The sequence below is a fragment of the Lissotriton vulgaris genome, chromosome 1_2 (genome assembly GCF_964263255.1).
Source record: "Lissotriton vulgaris chromosome 1_2, aLisVul1.2, whole genome shotgun sequence".
NCBI classification, from domain to species: domain Eukaryota; kingdom Metazoa; phylum Chordata; class Amphibia; order Caudata; family Salamandridae; genus Lissotriton; species Lissotriton vulgaris.
This window is the reverse complement of record NC_141686.1, coordinates 332053940-332074413: the sequence shown is the minus strand read 5'-3', so window position 1 is coordinate 332074413 and position 20474 is coordinate 332053940. Positions and strand designations below refer to the sequence as shown.

General features: G+C 45.3%; 1 protein-coding gene across 1 annotated transcript in view; it reads left to right on the top strand.

Annotated features, from left to right (window-relative positions):
* The first annotated feature begins 10040 nt into the window (after positions 1 to 10040).
* The window catches only part of LOC147736669 (chemerin-like receptor 2), a 59057-nt gene continuing 48623 nt past the window's right edge, over positions 10041 to 20474 (top strand). Inside the window, exon 1 of the mRNA XM_086953806.1 lies at positions 10041 to 10304. The gene's annotated coding sequence lies outside the window, so the exon portion shown is untranslated. The remainder of the gene's footprint in view (positions 10305 to 20474) is intronic.

Here is a 20474-nt window from a genome sequence, read left to right as displayed (position 1 = left end):
GTGTGCAGGGAGGGTGTGCAGGGAGGGTGTGCAGGGAGGGTGTGCAGGGAGGGTGTGCAGGGAGCGTGTGCAGGGAGCGTGTGCAGGGAGGGTGTGCAGGGAGGGTGTGCAGGGAGGGTGTGCAGGGAGGGTGTGCAGGGAGGGTGTGCAGGGAGGCTGTGCAGCTCCACCGAAGACCTGATCATCAGATGGAACCTGTGGTCACCTGCTTTGAAGAAGTGCTATTGACTAACATTTAGGGCTGACAGGCAAAAGGCTTTTCTTGTTTGTCATGTAAGGTGTGGGGTTCATTGAAGACCATTTATTAACGTTTGCCTCCAATAGAGGGAGGCATCATACTGATGCTGAAATCAATGGATTCCAGGACACGGTTAAGCTCCTGGAAGCCTAGTTTGACTCGTAAGGAAGACAGCTAGTGCTAGAGAACAGGAATCAAATAAAACTAGTGACTCAGATTGCCGCACTTCACATCCTTACACCATAATATGAGATTGAGAACGTTAAGGACCAAACGATTTGAAATCAACTCATTACCAGATGTTCAGATAAATGCGTCAATAGAAACTTTTAGGGTTGAAAAATCCTTCTGAAGCAGGGCACACTTAAGCGTCTTGAATCTATTCGGCCTCTAAATCTACATGATCTACCATATACTAGGAGTTTACAGGTGGGTTGTAATGACACCTAATTACCATATTCCTTTTATTCAGAGCACTGGCCCTGGACCAGGTTAGCAGGGGCCAGGGCCCAATCAGATTCAGTGGCCACCAGTATCAGTCAAAAAACGGGAGTGATCTGGGCTCTCGCAGCCAGTAAAGACTTTTAGAAGCCACACTATATACGAATAGGTCAGTTTGTGAAATTCCGTACAGTAATGGGTTGTAACCCAACTCACCTCATGAATAATAATGAAGTAGGTCTCAAATTCTAATTCAATACGATCGGAGGCCATCAAGGGGATGGTGGCCTGCTGGAGTTAGCTTATCAACGAGGGGCATATCAGCAACAACCGGCAATGATTATCGCTCAGCGCACTTAGCGCTAGTATATTTATCGCCGGCTATTGCCAAATTTTATTACTGAGATAGCATGCTATTAGCAACGCTTATCTCAAAAGCGATAAAATTACAGGCGCAAACTGCCAAGTGTGCGATTATCCCTGGAAATAAAGAGATAATCACACAACGCTTGGAGATAGCTTGCTGAAAGGGCAGGGCAGACTCAGCCATGATATCAACCTTCCATTGGATATCATGGCTAAGTCAAACTAAAGCGGTACAAAAGGGGGTGGTAATGGACGGAACATCTGAATCAATCAAACACTCACACCCAGTCAAAAGATCTGGGTTTAATCCATCACCGTTCTTTAGCCCACTCTGCCACCCCAGTTCAGACATGGCTATATGCAAATCAGTCTGACCCTGTGCCTCATGGGAACAGTCCAGCCCGAACTGCCAAGCCATGTCTTCCCTGACCGGAAACAAGCTTCCGAGGACCGGTTTCTGGCATTCCAGCCGTCTTCAGCCCGGCTTGCTTGAATCCAGTGGCAAAGTGAGCAAGGGACTCACGTCTGAGCATACCCTGCCACACTTATGGCGGCCAAAAGCGGTACAAAAGGGGGTGGTGATGGACGGAGTATTCTGCTTAATTCAGAAACTCTGTCCATCACCACCCCCTGTTGTTTAATTATTTTGTCCACCATAAGCGTGGAAGGGTATACTCAGACGTGAGTCCCTTGCTCATTGCACCATCAGGATTCAAGCAAGCCGGGCTGAAGACGGCTGAAATGCCAGAAACCGGTCCCCGAAAGCTTGTTTCCTTCCCAGTGAAAGAATTGGCTTGGTAGTTTGGCTTGCCCTGTTCCCATGATACACTGGGCCAGGGCCAGACTAATTTGCATATAGCCAGGTTCTGAGCTGGGATGGTGCAGTGAGCTAAAAAACTGTGTTGGATTAAGCCCTGATCTCTTGACTGGGTGAGAGTATTCTGCTTAATTCAGAAACTCTGTCCATCACCACCCCCTGTTGTTTTATTATTTTGTCCACCATAAGCGTGGAAGGGTATACTCAGACGTGAGTCCCTTGCTCATTGCACCATCAGGATTCAAGCAAGCCGGGCCGAAGACGGCTGAAATGCCAGAAACCGGTCCCCGGAAGCTTGTTTCCTTCCCAGTGAAAGAATTGGCTTGGTAGTTTGGTTTGCCCTGTTCCCATGATACACTGGGCCAGGGCCAGACTAATTTGCATATAGCCAGGTTCTGAGCTGGGATGGTGCAGTGAGCTAAAAAACGGTGTTGGATTAACCCCTGATCTCTTGACTGGGTGAGAGTATTCTGCTTGATTCAGAAACTCTGTCCATCACCACCCCCTGTTGTTTAATTATTTTGTCCACCATAAGCGTGGAAGGGTATACTCAGACGTGAGTCCCTTGCTCATTGCACCATCAGGATTCAAGCAAGCCATGCCGAAGACGGCTGAAATGCCAGAAACCGGTCCCCGGAAGCTTGTTTCCTTCCCAGTGAAAGAATTGGCTTGGTAGTTTGGTTTGCCCTGTTCCCATGATACACTGGGCCAGGGCCAGACTAATTTGCATATAGCCAGGTTCTGAGCTGGGAATGGTGCAGTGAGCTAAAAAACGGTGTTGGATTAAGCCCTGATCTCTTGACTGGGTGAGAGTATTCTGCTTAATTCCGAAACTCTGTCCATCACCACCCCCTGTTGTTTAATTAAGTCAAACTAAAAGCAGGCGCAAGGAAAAGAGCGATAATCACAGTTAGCGCTACTTTTCTTATCGCTATGCTTGTTAGCGTGCCCATTGATGATTGGAGAAATGTCGGTTTGCGACATTTCTCCAGTTATTTTGAGCTGAAACGCCCACTTTGCATCTCATTAGAGATGCAAGGGTGGGCGTTACGGGAAAGGGCAACTGAATTTCAGTGGCAAAACATTCATACATAGCAAACCACTTTGGTATTTAGATGGAATGTCTAGAAAACAGTTCTTCCTGATATTGAACTGATATCCATTCACATTCCCATTGTAAGCGTTGGAAGATGTTTCTGACTCATAAAATGGGATTAGTACATTTATAGAAACAGTTTTACAGTTGCAAACTCCAAATGCTAAGCTAATCTCACCTATAGTTAGTAGATTTCCCAGAGATTTTTCTTACAGTTCCCGCAAGTTCGACGGGGTCAAGAAAACGATAAATCCATTCCTGTTAATCTTAATTAACAAAGTGTCTTTTAACATTAGGAATATTTTATTCAAGTCGTTACAATCCATTTGCACAAAATATAATGTTCTCCAGATTAGAAGTTAAATCAAGGCAGCACACTTTTCCCATCTAAGCACCAAGAACTTGGAACAACATCCCAGTATCCATCAGAACTCCCCCCAAGCTGCCCCCATTTAATAAAGAGTTGAAGAGACACCTTTGAAAGAACAGCGCATCTCAGGGCAGCAACAGCTCACTTCTGCTCCCAGAACTCAGTCACTCGTCAACTGTGGACCTGCCTCTGTCTCTGCGCTGCTCCTTACTCTCTTATGGCTAGAATTCCACTACACAAATACCACATACATAGATACATACATACATACACACATACTTACATAATACATACATATATCCTTACATGCACACTTACATACATGCATACGTACATACTTACATGCATGCATACATACATACTTACATGCATACATACATGCATACATGCATGCATACAAGCATACATATTTACATTCATTCATACATGCATACATACATACTTACATGCTTACATACATACATACTTACATGCAAACATGCATGCATGCATACATGCATATATACATACATACATGAATATATACATACATATTTTTATGTATGTATACATACTGACATGCATACATACATGCATACACAAATACATACATACTTACATGAATACATACATACGTACATGCATACATACTTACATGCATACATACATTCATACTTAAATGCATACACACATAGATACATGTATACTTACTTGCATACATACATACTTACATGCATACATACATGCATACACACATACATGCATGTATACATACAAAGATGCATGCATATTTACATGCATACATACGTAGATAGATACATTCATACATACATATATACTTACATGCCTGCATACATAGATACATGCATTCTTACATGCATACATACATACCCACATACATACATACGTTCATAATACATACACACATGCATACATACACACTTACATGCATATATACATACTTACATGCATGCATACATACGTACTTGCATACATACATACTTCCATGCATACTTACATATATTCTTACATGCATACATACATACCTACATGCATACATGCATACATGCATACATACATACATGCATACATACACACATACTTACATCCATCCATACATACATACTTACATACATACATGCATACAGAGTTACATGTATACATACCTACCTAAATGCATACATACATAGATGCATGCATAATTACATGCATACATACCTACACACATGTATACACACATACATACTTGCATACATACATACAAACATACATACATACATACTTGCATGCATACATACATAATACTTACATGCATTCGCACATAATACTTACATGCACACATACATGCTTACATGCATACTTACATGCAAACATACATACCTACATACATACTTACATGCATACATACATACATGTGATCAGCATGTTATCAGATATATTTAGCTGCGGAATGCCACCATTGTAAGTGTCCTGTTAATACTCTAGATGAGTGACATCAGTTTTGCGACATGCTATTGGTGCTGTCATCTCTGGCTCCTGTTTTTCGATGGTATGTTGAATTTCAACACTAGAGACATCCTGCTAACAAAATGCTGTGGCCAAATAATTGAGAAGGTAAGTGCACATAGGTAGGTATACATTAACTATATTAAACCCATATCCACATACTCTGAACATATATATCTCTTCAAGATACATATATGTGGATAGAACTAAAGTCACACTAACCTTACCTATATGAATTCACCGTCACTATATTTCTTTCCTCAACATTCTGTCAATGATATTTCTCCGCTGATCTAGAGGTGAAACGCACTGTTTTAAAATCTTGCGTCTAAGTTATTGAAAGATCTGGAAGCCTGATAGAGTTTCAAGATAACCATCTGATTTCTGGAAAAATAATATCTCTGATGACATCATTTTGTAAAAGGATGTGTACATCCTTGAATGATGCTCGGCCCCCTCTAAGGAAGGATAAGTGTATGTGTCAGTGTGAAAAACTGGAATGCTTGGAACACTTGACTTCAGGTCAGGGAAGTTCACCCCTCCTTAGTTTGGTGTCACTAACTTCATGCAAAGGTTTGCCAGTAACACTGCATCTTCAATAGGAATCCTGAAAAAGAACCCCTAGGACCTGGCTTAGATCTTGTAGGATGGGTTACTCCATCACAACAGTGACAGATATCCTGTGCACAAAATATAAATCCTACAGGGTATAATAAGAGTTATATTTTGGTGGGCAGGATATCCGCCATCATTGTGACGTAGTAACCCATACGACAAGATCTGAATCAAGCCCTATGCTCTTGTGGTGTCTAGTGCAGCAGACATTTTTTGATTGGCATTGCACACTTTTGATTTTTTTTTTTTTTAAAACAATATTTATTGCAGAGTTAAACACAGCATGTAGCAATACACTTATGATCATATCGCGCAGAATCGTTACTTTCTCGTCCCCATCCAGAATCCTCTTACACAGCCATTTAGCCCACGACCCAGAGGGTCGGGCGGTGTTACTCATTTCCATGTTACTCACGGAGCTGGGTCGTCCCGTTTAATCAACAATTGGGTTCCTCCGCTCTCTTTGCACACTTTTGATGAGTCTAATTTCTTACATTAAAGTGGAAGCCAGCCTCAAGGTGTCATCCAGACATCATTCCAAGCATGTAGAAATCAAGGCCAGTCCCTGTGTCTCAACCTAGATGTTGACCTAACCTCCTGCACTTCACAGCGTGCTAAAGAAGACCAGGTTAAGGAGAAAAGGGTGTAAAGATGGAGACAGAGAGATACATTCATACCAGCTGGTATTGAGAAAACCCAGAATGAATTTGGGGGTGCATATATCTTATAGATCTTGAAAAATATAATTTAGAAAATGCTGTAAGCGCCGGTGCATTGCGTAATTCAAAGGGCATGACCAAGCACCCAAAATGCCTGTGTTTTGTGTTGAATCCAGTTTTCCGTTGCTCACTGGGTCCGATTCTTACTAAATTGAAGGCTCCAAGTAGGTCAGTCTTAGAACAGTTCTTGGCGGAAGTGATCTGGTCTAACAGCATAGAGGTCCATGGTAGTGATTACCTATTCCTAATTGTGACGGCACAAAGTGCTCTGTGATTTATGCACAGTCTGAACTCACCCAATGGCTTTCAGATGAAGGTAGTTGAGGTGAAGTGGAATGAGGAATGATCCCCTTCTGTGGATATTCCAACTAATATTCTTGAAGCTTCTTATCCTCCTTTACCGTGATCGGATAGGCCCACCCTTGAGGAATCCACAGAAGTCGCCTGTTGAATCAACACCAGGTTCTCCATGCCTTGCCAAAGAGACAGTAATGCAGCACGGGCAGCTGCCTTAGTTAGTTTCTTGCCTGAAAATTGGGCTAAAGTTTCAATGCACAGTTTTTTGAGAGTGTGAATGTTGAGGCCAAACCCTCCATTTCTCCTTGGAGACTTAACCGGATGCACTGGAGCAAGGGTGCTAAAGAAAACCCAGGAGAAGAAGAAAAAGAGGGTAAGGAGGGAGATATAGAAACACACTCCTCCTGGCTGGTATTAAAAAAATAAAACAGAGAATGTACTTTGGAGCCACAGAATCTGAGGGTCAAATTTAAGGATATCTAGGTCTCACCTAAAGATGAGAGAACAAATGAACTAAGGTGACAACAATGGGGCATATACATTAGACATACGCCTAACAAGGTGCAGGACTTACCTGGTGCAAGTGGCGGGGACTAGCCTGTAGCATATCACAGACCTCGCCCAGGATGGAAACCCCCACTGCACCAGGAGGCAGGAGACCTAGAAATATATATAAATCTATACATACATACACATACCAGTATTTGTACGTGGAGACAAAAACACAAAGAGGAACATAGCAGGATTCTCCAAAAAAAGGAAGAGGAACCAGAGGACCCAGGGGAACTGAATCAGAGAAAACACAACTACATTAAGGGTCAAATATACTGAGTGTGAACTAAAGCGAAAATCGGAGAGTCACAAAACTGTTTTTGCTAGACAAGGGGTTTCTGCAGAGGTTGGGATAAAACACCGGGTTTGCCACTATTGACCCAGACATTTTCCTGATAATGACAGTGCTTTAGGGGCTGAGGCTGTGCATGTGAGACTGGAGAATTTAGTTTTTGAGTGATAATATGTATTTTGGACTGTCCTGTTCTCCATCTCCTTCAAACTCCCAGTCTCTTGCCCCACACATGTCTCGTGACCTGACACAAGGATTTAGGGCCCTAGGTGTCCCAAAACTATGGCAACAATGAGCTTCCTGTGGGTTTGCATTCCAGATACTGACAAAGTGAAACACATGATTTCGATGATTGAAAGAGATGTATTAGCTTGTGCTTGGATACTATCTATATTTTGCACAGGGAGTTTGTTCTTCACTCACATCATCATGTGCTAAATAATTTATTGGAGGAACAAACATTTAGCAAGAACTTTGCAGTTGTGTACAAAATTACTGGAATATCAATTCATTGTGATGTACTTGTAGTCTTTTTTCCTTTTCAACTCCTCTTCGTGTGAAGAAAGTGTGGAAGGACAAGAGGTTGGTGGAGAAGGTCTCCTTGCTGCCCTTGATCTGAGCCAGTGACTTGGGGGTGGAACATTCTCAAGTAAGCTTTGCATTCTAATTGGATTGATGCTATTGTTCACAATACATTTTTGATGGTGACAAGGAAAATAATCTTCTTGAGGTTTTGAAACCCTTTGAACAGTGTCATTGGAATCATCTTTGCCTGATGAGGTTGTATTTAAAGGGGACAAGAAGGTTCCTCCTCTGGGCATCAGGAGTCCCAGTGTTGACATTGCACACGTCAGACATTTAGGTGCCACACTTGCAAAGCCTAAGAACCTAAATGCGATGTGTAGTGAGCCCGGCACCGGAATACTCTATATGTACAAGCCATTTAGGTGCCACACTTACAATGTACGGAACCTAAATGTGATGTGTCGTGAACCCGGCACCGGAATACACCATATGTACAAGGCTTTTAGATGGCATGCGATTTGCCTCAGGGTCAGAGATTTGTAACAGTGTCTCTGCATTGACAGTGGGGGTGTGTGAAATGTGTGCAGTTTGATTTCACATAATTTTGCAAAATATCTGTAAAATGATGCAGATTTGCTGATAAATATGTGTTAGATTTGGGGGTCTCTAGTTGGCACAGGTAGGTACTTGTGACAAATAGGGACCCTCGCCTCTAGTCAGGGTAAGGGGGTAAACTCCTAAAATAACCCCTGCTCACCCCCTTGCTGCTTGGCACAATCAGACAGGCTTTTCTCAGAGGCAGTGTGTAAAGCATTTGTGACCACATACAGTACCCAGTGACAACACTATAGATGGACACCACACCAGGTTCAGAGCATTCCTACTGGGGCTTTAAGATGGTAGATTTAGCTTAGTTCAGTTCAGTTTCTTAAGAATTGACTTTGCGTCAATGTACCTTACGATGCGTTGCACTTCCACGCCAGGTAATGTCGCAGCGATGGAAATGCTGAAACGTTCAGCTGCAAAGAAATAAAGACGTGATGAGATTCCAGATACGGCATGCTTATCCGGGGATGCGAGAAGTTCTCAGTTCGATGCGTGGACTGCAGCAGGGACACCCTTGTTCAGAAGTGCAACAGCTTCAGCTGCGACGGAGGCACGCTTCTCGGAGATGCAAGGCGCTTTTTTCGATGTGGTGCAATGCGACAATTCCAGCGGCCACTCCCTTGTTCAGAAGTGCAACGGCAGAATGAAGGCAATCTTATAATGCGCAACTTAGCCCAAAGGGCATCAAGGCGGCAGCAACAGGAGTCAAATGCAAATGCTTAATGAAACGGTTTCAAGGTTTTTGCATTTGACTTGTGAGGGACATCTAGTAATGACTAGTGGAACTGCAGCGTGATGTAAGAATAATGTCAATGCTTTGCATTTGACTCGTGAGGGATATCTAGTAACGACTAGGTGAACTACAGTTCTTTGTATAATTATTTTGATATTGGATACTATATTATTCACTGGCCACTGCTAATCTTGTCCCATAATGCTTTGCAGTGCCTTTGGTTGGGATTATATTTTTTTGCCAATAACTGTGCTTGGGGTGGTCCTAAGAGGATGGGACCACCACTGAAGTTCAACAGGATGTGCTTTCTGTTTATTCTCCATGTGTTCAAGGCATTGCTTGGTCCTTACCCTAGGTTAAGGGGGACCCCAAAATATTCACCTCTCTCATTGCCTAATGTTTTCATTGAAAAAGTTCACTTTTATGAAGTGGTTATATGCTTTTTAGCATGTAAAATTGCTTTATCAAAGCATCTGAGGATGTTGTTGATTTAGCTGCTACGCTAAGTGATTAGGCACAGTTTTTGTACTGTGCTACGTGGCATTTGTGGCGTGTGAATCAGTACAAACTACATATAATATTATACTCATAGTAGCGTGCACACACATACACCCCCACCCCCACCTCAGGCATTCAGCAGTGATTCTCCACAAGTGCAAACCTGTGTGGATCATGCACCTCTGCTGAGCGCTTCGACCCCGCAGAGCAGGATTTGAGCACTATCTAGCTCTAGAGTCATTGAAGGTCAACAGGACCCAAGGCTTGAGGCAAAGTCTGCAATTGAACTGCTGGAAACGGTCTCTCATTTCCTTCCTCTTTCTCTTCACACACCCTCAGCCCTCCTTCTGAGGGCAGCACTGCACTCCAGGAAACAGCCACACAGAGAGGCACTCACACAGAGGCACTCACACAGAAGCACTCACACAGAGCGGCACTCACACAGAGAGACACTCACACAGAGAAATACTCACACACAGATGCACTCACACAGAGAGACACTCACACAGAAAGTCATTCAAACAGTGAAGTACACAGAGAGGCAATCACACAGAGAGGTACTGAAAGACCAGCCAGACTACCTTTTGTGGTGACAGCGAAGCCTCATAAGAGACACAGAGTAGGCGACCAGGTCCCGCGTCCCTTCTGCAGCAGGTAGGTGTCTACAGGCTCCTTTTAGAGCTCTCGCTCTTCCATCCTCCTGAGGGTCAGAGGTCTCTCCACAGTACAGCATCCTCAGGAGACTGACTTTCACTGAAGGGCAGAGTTGGGGAGGTGGGCATCCTTTGGGCAACAGAGGGTAGGGGCATGGTGGGGGAAAGGGGAGTGAAAGTGTTAAGAAGCCATAATACCGCCTTCAGGCTCCCATCACCAGGGGCTCTGGAATTATGTGGCAAAGGGTGGCCAAAATATTCAGAAAGGTTGATTGACTGGGGCATTTAAAAAAGGGGGCATTGTCAGGAAAGGAGTGGCAAATGGTGTGGCGGAAATATCAGCTGTACAGAGTAGACTTTTTCCCCCCGGCACATTTGTAAATTATATTGATGCAAAAGGCATTACAATGCTGTGGTGTAAAGATGTACAAAAGGGGGTGGTGATGGACGGAGCATCTGAACCAATCAAACACTCACACCCAGTCAAAGGATCTGGGTTTAATCCATCACCGTTCTTTAGCCCACTCTGCCACCCCAGTTCAGACATGTCCATATGCAAATCAGTCTGACCCTGTGCCTCATTGGAACTGTCCAGCCCGAACTGCCAAGCCATGCCTTCCCTGGACCGGAAACAAGCTTCCGAGGACCGGTTTCTGGCATTTCAGCCGTCTTCAGCCCGGCTTGCTTGAATCCAGTGGCAAAGTGAGCAAGGGACTCACGTCTGAGCATACCCTGCCACACTTATGGCGGCCAAAAGCGGTACAAAAGGGGGTGGTGATGGACGGAGCATCTGAATCAAATAAACACTCACACCCAGTCAAAAGATCTGGGTTTAATCCATCACCGTTCTTTAGCCCACTCTGCCACCCCAGTTCAGAAATGGCTATATGCAAATCAGTCTGGCTTCAAGAAAACAACACATGTTCCACTGATCACTGACAATGGTATTCACAAATACTCAAAGTTTTGTTTCTTGCAGGTGACACAGGCGTGATTTCATTAACACTGTCCTGTCCGCCTCCTAGTGTACGTGACACATATCCAATGTGTAATGTGATTGTTTACACCCCTGGCACACAGCAGACGTGTGTCATGAAGTTCTACAAAAAGCAAGTTATTGTTATAAAGTGATACAAGGTTTCATTTAATGGAAAAAAGCCACATGTATCTTCTTGGAAGAAAATGTGTCAATGTGTTGATACAGAGCTTTGGGATTAAGCTGAGTTTAGTTCAGAGAAGTGTTCTGCATCTCTCCTACTCAATGAAAGATACAGCTGTGCAGATCAGTGTAGTAAAGTTATATTTAATCTCTGCTACTCACTGAAAGATACAGCTGTGCAGATCGGTGTAGTAAAGTTATGTTTAATATCTGCTTGTCCCCTACTCACTGTAAGATACTGCCATGCAGAGCAGTGTAGTAAAGTTATGTTTAATATCTGTATGTCTTCTATTCACTGTAAGATACAGCTGTGCAGAGCAGTGTAGTAAAGTTATGTTTATTATCTGCATGTCTACTACTCACTGAAAGACACAGCTGTACAGAACAGTGTAGTAAATTAAGTTTTACATTTGCATGTCTCCTACTCACTGATAGACACAGCCATGCAGAGCAGTGTAATAAAGTTATATTTAATATCTGCATGCCTTCTACTCACTGTAAGATATAGCTGTGTAGATCAGTGTAGTGAGGTGCTGTTTACCTGCTGCTCACTGTAAGATACAGCTGTGCAGAACAGTGTAGTAAAGCTATGTTTACTATCTGTATGTTTCGTAATCACTGTAAGATACAGCTGTGCAGAACAGTGTAGTAAAGCTATGTTTACTATCTGTATGTTTCATAATCACTGTAAGATACAGCCGTGCAGAGCAGTGTAATAAAGTTATGTTTAATATCTGCATACCTTCTCCTCACTGCTGGATGCAGCTGTGCAGAGCAGTGTAGTAAAGTTTTGTTTAATATCTGCATGTCTCCTACTCACTGAAAGACACAGCCGTGCAGAGCAGTGTCGTGAAGATATATTTATCTTCTCCTCACTGTAAGATAATGCTGTGCAGAGCAGTGTAGCAAAGTTATGTTTAATAGCTGCTGCCTTCCACTCAGTGTAAGATACAGCTGTACAGAGCAGTGTAGTGAAATTATGTGTAATATCTGTATGTCTACTGCTTACTGTAACATACAGCAGTGCAAAGCAGTGTAGTAAAGTTATGTTTAATATCTCTGTGTCTCCTACTCACTGTAAGATACAGCTGTGCAGAGCAGTGTAGTAAAGTTATGTTTAATATCTCTGTGTCTCCTATTCACTGTAAGATACAGCCGTGCAGAGCAGTGTAGTAAAGTTATGTTTAATATCTCTGTGTCTCCTACTCACTGTAAGATACAGCTGTGCAGAGCAGTGTAGTAAAGTTATGTTTAATATCTCTGTGTCTCCTACTCACTGTAAGATACAGCCGTGCAGAGCAGTGTAGTAAAGTTATGTTTAAAATTTGCTACGCACTGTAAGATACAGCCGTGCAGAGCAGTGTAGTAAAGTTATGTTTAATATCTCTGTGTCTCCTACTCACTGTAAGATACAGCCGTGCAGAGCAGTGTAGTAAAGTTATGTTTAAAATTTGCTACGCACTGTAATATATAGATGTGCAGAGCAGTGTAGTAAAGTTATGTTTAATATCTGCATGTCTCCTACTGTCTGTAAAATACATCTTGCAGAGCAGTGTAGTAAAGTGCTAAAATAATACACTGCACGTGCTTGAGAACTGCAAGCTTCCCTCACTCCAACACATGCAACAGTAGTGCACGCTTTTCTCAAATTCAGAAAGATTACAGTACAGGCAGCAGTAGTGCATGCTTCCCTCACACTAAGAATGGGCTCAGCACGTGCAGGAGTAGTACAAGCTTTTCTCACACAGAGAAACATTATATTATGGGCAGCAGCAGTGCAAGCTTCCCTCACACTCATAAGAGGACAACAAGTGCAGAAGCAGTGCAAGCTTCCCTCTGACACAGAAACATTACAGCAGAGGCAGTAGTAGTGTATGCTTCCCTCACATTATAAATGTGTTCAGCACATGCAAGAGTAGTGCAAGTGTCCCTTACACAAATAAACATTACTCTACAGTCGGTAGTAGTGCATTGTTCCCTCACACTGATAATAGGTACATCCTGTGCTGGAGAATTGCAATCTTCCCTCCCACATAGAAACATTAAAGTACAGGCAGCAACAGTGCATGCTTCCCTCACTCTATGGACACACACAGGAGTAGTGCAAGCTTCCCTCACACATAGAAACATTATAGTACAGGCAGTAGTAGTGCATACTTCCCTGACTTCATGGACACACACAGGAGTAGTGCAAGCTTCCGTCACACAGAGAAACCTCACAGTACAGGCAGCAACAGTGCATGCTTCCCTCACTCTATGGACACACGCATGAGTAGTGCAAGCTTTCCTCACACATAGAAACAATACAGTACAGGCAGAAGTAATACATGCTTCCCTCACTCTATGGACACAGGAGTAGTGCAAGCTTCCCTCACACATAGAAACTTTACAGTACAGGGATGAGTAGTGCATGCTTCCCTCACCCTATGGACACATGCAGGAGTAGTGCAATTTTCCATCACACATAGAGACACCACAGTACAGGCATCAGTAGTGCATGCTTCCCTCACACTAATAATGGGCACACTATGCAAAGTAGTGCAAGCTTCCCTCACAAATAGAAACATTACAGTACATTCAGTAGTAGAGCATGCTTCCCTCACTCTATGGACACATGTAGGAGTAGTGCAAGCTTCCCTCACACATAGAAACATTACAGTACAGGCAGTAGTAGTGCATGCTTTGCTCACTCTATGGACACATGCAGGAGTAGTGCACGCTTCACTCACACATAGAAACATTACAGTACAGGCAGTAGTAGTGCATGCTTTGCTCACTCTATGGACACATGCAGGAGTAGTGCACGCTTCACTCACACATAGAAACATTACAGTACAGGCAGTAGTAGTGCATGCTTCCTTCACTCTATGGACACATGCAGGAGTAGTGCAAGCTTCCCTCACACATAGACACACCATAGTTCAGGCACCAGTAGTGCATGCTTCCCTCACACTAATAATGGGCACACTATGCAAAGTAGTGCAAGCTTCCCTCACATATAGAAACTTTACAGTACAGGCAGGAGTATTGCATGCTTCCCTCACTCTATGGACACATGCAGGAGTAGTGCAAGCTTCCCTCACACATAGACACGTTACAGTACAGGCAGCAGTAGTGCATGCTTCCTTCACACTAATAATGAAGGGGACTACGCAAAGTAGCGCAAGCTTCCCTCACATGTAGAAACATTACAGTACAGGCAGTAGTAGTGCATGCTTCCCTCACTCTATGGACACATGCAGGAGTAGTGCAAGCTTCCCTCACACATAGACACACCATAGTTCAGGCACCAGTAGTGCATGCTTCCTTCACACTAATAATGAGGGGACTATGCAAAGTAGTGCACGCTTTCCTCACATGTAGAATCATTACAGTACAGGCAGTAGTAGTGCATGCTTCCCTCACTCTATGGACACATGCAGGAGTAGTGCAAGCTTCCCTCACACATAGCCACACCATAGTTCAGGTACCAGTAGTGCATGCTTCCCTCACACATAGACACACCATAGTTCAGGCACCAGTAGTGCATGCTTCCTTCACACTAATAATGAAGGGGACTATGCAAAGTAGCGCAAGCTTCCCTCACATGTAGAAACATTACAGTACAGGCAGTAGTAGTGCATGCTTCCCTCACTCTATGGACACATGCAGGAGTAGTGCAAGCTTCCCTCACACATAGACACACCATAGTTCAGGTACCAGTAGTGCATGCTTCCCTCACACTAATAATGGGCACACTATGCAAAGTATTGCAAGCGTCCCTCACACATAGAAACATTACAGTACAGGCAGTAGTAGTGCATGCTTCCCTCACTCTATGGACACATGCAGGAGTAGTGCAAGCTTCCCTCACACATAGACACACCATAGTTCAGGCACCAGTAGTGCATGCTTCCCTCACACTAATAATGGGCAAACTATGCAAAGCAGTGCAAGTTTTCCTCACACAGAGAAACATTACAGCACAGCCAGTAGCGGTACATGTTTCCCTCACTCTAATTATAGGTACACCATAAACAATATAGTACAGCCAGTAGTACTGTATGTTTCCCTCACACTAATAATGGGTTCAACACGTGCAGGTGCAGTGCAAGCGTCCCTTACACAGAGAACCATTATTGCACAGGTAGAGGTAGTGCATAATTCCCTTATGCAACGGGTGCGTGCAGCAGCAGAGCAAGCTTCTCGCACACTCAGAAACAGTACATTGCATGTACCAGTAGTGCATGCTTCCTTCAAATTGTGATAAAATGTCTCATACAATAACATCATGAAGGTAATTATGCATAGGTAGAATTTTATTTCTGTCAAATGTATATCTGTATAAATTGCAATTTAATTTTCATTTTGCACTGACGCTCCTCATTGGATGGTGCCTATATAAGACAACTGAGGTAGCAGTAACAAGGAGCCATCTCCAGGAGGCAGGAAAGACCCCAAAATGGCCTTTTTTGGATTCGGCATTAGCCAAAACCATTTTATTTTCCTAAAATTATATATGTCATATCCTTCCTTATAGGGGCTTTCAGTCAGCCCTCTTCATCCACTGGTCTGTTCTTGTGTCATTCATATATTTCTTCCACCCACTATCACATACAGCATAAGGCAGGGGGTCCACCCACTGCAGCCATTGGCTGACTTCTCTGTGAGTGATACCTTTCTACCCTTCCACTGTCAGAGCGCCCCTGAGAGCAGCCCTCTGCAGGTGGTAAAGGGGGTCCCTTGGAACCCCCAGACATCCCCTTGCAGGCGGGTGCAGTCACTGACCGTACCTGCATGCAAGCGGACCTCTAATCCCCTTTGAAAGTGCAGGCGGGTGCTGTCTGCACTGTGAAAACTCGGAGGATCTGCTCTGAGTTTTCACATAAATAGGCTACTCCCAGGGCAGCGCAAGTCGCGGCTGCCCGGGGGGCAGCACATTCACTATAATGGGGCTCATTGGCAATGTTTGCCCCAGTGCACCTTTTCAAAGGTGCGCCGGGTGCAAACAATGCCAATATGTAATACAGACTCTGGTGTATCAGCCCTGGTGTTTTAGCACCAAGACGCCTCATGGCAGGAGACTGCGCTTTATAAGTTATATTACATTACATCAGTCCTTATATATCAGCCGTCCTTATATATCAGCCCTGGAGTATCAGCTTTGGTTCACCAGCCCTGGTGTTTCAACCCTGGTGTATCAGCCCTGGTGTATCAGCCCTGGAGTATCAGCCCTGGTGTATCAGACTTTTTATAGCAGCCCTGGAGTATCAGCCCTGACATATCAGCCCTGGTGTATCAGCCCTGGAGTACCAGCCCTACGATAACAGCCCTGTTATATACGCTCTGTTGTATCAACCCTGGTGTTTCAGTCCTGATATATCAGCCCTGGTGTATCTGACTTGGTATATCAGCCCTGGCATATCAGCCCTGGTGTATCAGGCTTGGTATATCAGCCCTGGAGTATAAGCCCTGGTGCACCAGCCCTGGTGCATTAGCCCTTGTGTATCAGCCCTGGTGTATCTTCCCTGGTGTTTCAACCCTAGTGTATCAACCCTGGTGCATCAGCCCTGATGTTTCTGCCCTGGTGTTTCAGCCCTAGTGTACCAGCCCAGGTGTATCCGCCCTGGTGTTTCAACCCTGATGTATCAACCCTGGTGTATCAGACCTGGTGTATCAGCCCTGGTGTATCAGCCTAGGTGTATCCGCTCTGATGTTTCAACCCAGGTGTATCAGTCCTGGTATATCAACCCTGTTGCATTATCCCTGGTGCATCAACCCTGGTGCATCAGCCCTGGTGTATCAGCCTTGTTGGATCAGCCCTGGTATATCAGCCCCGTTAAATCACCCCTGGTTTATCAGCCCTGGTGTATCAGCCCTGGTGTATCTGCCCTGGTGTATCAGGCTGGTATATCAACCCTGGTGTTCCCGCCCTGGTGCATCAGCCCTTGAATATCAGCACTGGTGTATCAATGCTGGAGTATCAGCCCTGGTGTATCAGCCCTGGCATTTCAGCCCCCTGATTTATCAGCACTGCTGTACAAGCCCTGGTGCATCAGCCCTGGTGCATCAGCCCTGGTATATCAGCCCTGGTGTACCAGCCCTGGTGTATCAGCCCTTGAATATCAGCACTGGTGTATCAATGTTGGAGTATCAGCCCTGGTGTATCAGCCCCGGTGTACCAGCCCTGGTGTATCAGCCCTGGTGTACCAGCCCTGGTGTACCAGCTCTGGTGTATCAGCCCTGGTGTATCAGCCCTGGTGTACCAGCCCTGGTGTACCAGCCCTGGTGTATAAGCCCTGGTGTACCAGCCCTGGTGTATCAGCCCTGGTGTATCAGCCCTGGTGTATCAATGCTGGAGTATCAGCCCCGGTGTACCAGCCCTGGTGTATCAGCCCTGGTGTATCAGCCCTGGTGTACCAGCCCTGGTGTACCAGCCCCGGTGTACCAGCCCTGGTGTATCAGCCCTGGTGTATCAGCCCTGGTGTACCAGCCCTGGTGTACCAGCCCTGGTGTACCAGCCCTGGTGTATCAGCCCTGGTGTATCAGCCCTGGTGTACCAGCCCTGGTGTACCAGCCCTGGTGTATCAGCCCTGGTGTACCAGCCCTGGTGTATCAGCCCTGGTGTATCAGCCCTGGTGTATCAATGCTGGAGTATCAGCCCTGGTGTACCAGCCCTGGTGTATCAGCCCTGGTGTACCAGCCCTGGTGTACCAGCTCTGGTGTATCAGCCCTGGTGTATCAGCCCTGGTGTACCAGCCCTGGTGTACCAGCCCTGGTGTATAAGCCCTGGTGTACCAGCCCTGGTGTATCAGCCCTGGTGTATCAGCCCTGGTGTATCAATGCTGGAGTATCAGCCCCGGTGTACCAGCCCTGGTGTATCAGCCCTGGTGTATCAGCCCTGGTGTACCAGCCCTGGTGTACCAGCCCCGGTGTACCAGCCCTGGTGTATCAGCCCTGGTGTATCAGCCCTGGTGTACCAGCCCTGGTGTACCAGCCCTGGTGTACCAGCCCTGGTGTATCAGCCCTGGTGTATCAGCCCTGGTGTACCAGCCCTGGTGTACCAGCCCTGGTGTATCAGCCCTGGTGTACCAGCCCTGGTGTATCAGCCCTGGTGTATCAGCCCTGGTGTATCAATGCTGGAGTATCAGCCCTGGTGTATCAGCCCTGGTGTATCAGCCCTGGTGTACCAGCCCTGGTGTACCAGCCCTGGTGTACCAGCCCTGGTGTACCAGCCCTGGTGTATCAGCCCTGGTGTACCAGCCCTGGTGTATCAGCCCTGGTGTATCAGCCCTGGTGTATCAATGCTGGAGTATCAGCCCTGGTGTATCAGCCCTGGTGTATCAGCCCTGGTGTACCAGCCCTGGTGTACCAGCCCTGGTGTACCAGCCCTGGTGTATCAGCCCTGGTGTATCAGCCCTGGTGTATCACTCCTGGTGTACCAGCCCTGGTGTATCAGCCCTGGTGTATCAGCCCTGATGCATCAGCCCTGGTGCATCAGCCCTGGTGTACTAGCCCTGGTGTATCAGCCCTGGTGTATCAGCCCGTTCTATCAACCCTGGTAAACCAGCCCTGGTGCATCAGCCCTTGAATATCAGCACTGGCGTATCAATGCTGGAGTATCAGCCCTGGTGTATCAGCCCTGGTGTATCAGCCCTGGTGCACCAGCCCTGGTGTACCAGTCCTGGAGTATCAGCGGTGAAGTGACTTGGACTAGTTTTAGGCAGTCTGGCAAACCCTCAGCGCTTAGGGAGGTGTTTCTTATCATCGTCCAGAGGGGGTAATGATGTGGTTAAGTTTTTTTACCAGGGAGGCTGGGAGGGAGTCTGCGAAGTGGGTGGTGGGCTTTGAATTCACAATTAATTTAGAGATGTCTATTTCCTTGAGTGAGTTGAATACTTGCCAACATTTGGGGGTAGAAGTGGATCCTAGGATTTGGTTGCACTCATCGGTCTCAGGAGGGGAGATCCCTGCTTGGGAGTCGGAGAAAAGCAAGGTGGTGTGTCCTTCATCTGTAGGAGTGAATTCAGGAGCTGTTTGATTTTGGCATTCTAGAGAGGACTTGATCATCCTGATTTCCTCATCAAAGAATTTAGCAAATTAGTCACAGTCTTCTTTGTATAACTCTGGGGCTTTTTGGTGGTTTGGAAGTCTGTTTTTTTATGATGCTAAAAAGGTGTTTCAGGCGATTTATTGCATTGTTTAGAGCACCGTAGCAAAAGACTGCTTTTTCTTTCAGGATCTGATTTTTCTGCATTCTGCTCTGAGTTGGTGAAGGTGAGTTAAGGATGGGTTTGCTTTCCAGAGTCTTTCTGCAGCTGTAATTTGCCTTCTTTCTGTATTAGGGTCTCTGTTAAACCAGGACCTCAAGGGGGTGTCTCAAACCCTTTTTAGTTTCAGAGGGGCTCCTTGGCCTAGGACGGCTGACATCGTAGAGTGAAAGTGGGTTGTGAGTGCGTTCGTTGAGAGGTTATCTGTCATTGGGGGACATAGATAAATCATTCTTTCTTCCAGAGCAGCTAAGGGACTTTGTCTTATGTTTCTAGTCCACTGGAGAGCTTTTTTAGTATGGATGGTTCTTCCAGGTTTAAGTGGAACAGAATGATGCGGTGGTCCGACCAGTCGACTGGGAGGAAGTTAGTAATGGTCATCACCTTCTCCTGGGCTTCAATGGCACCAAGGGTTGAGCCTCTGTTATAGGTTTGTTCGTTGCAGTGTTGGGTATGGTTGTTACGGAGTAAGGTTTTCGTTTAAGGATTGCATCAGTGAGTTTTCATTCCAATGGAGGTTGACGTGACCTAGGATTATGTTATTGGTATTGAAGAGTGAGCAGTGAGTTTCCAGGTCTGATAGGTGTTCATGGAAGGAGAGTGTGGTGCCTGGAGGGTCGTAGAGGAGATGACAATGTGTTGTTTTATTGTTCTTCATCATTATAGTCGTGTTATGATCTTCAAGTGTGTTTTAGGTGGAGGTTACCGTTTCCATTATCGTAATGGTATTCTTGTGGATTATGGCTCGGTCACTGCCTTGTTG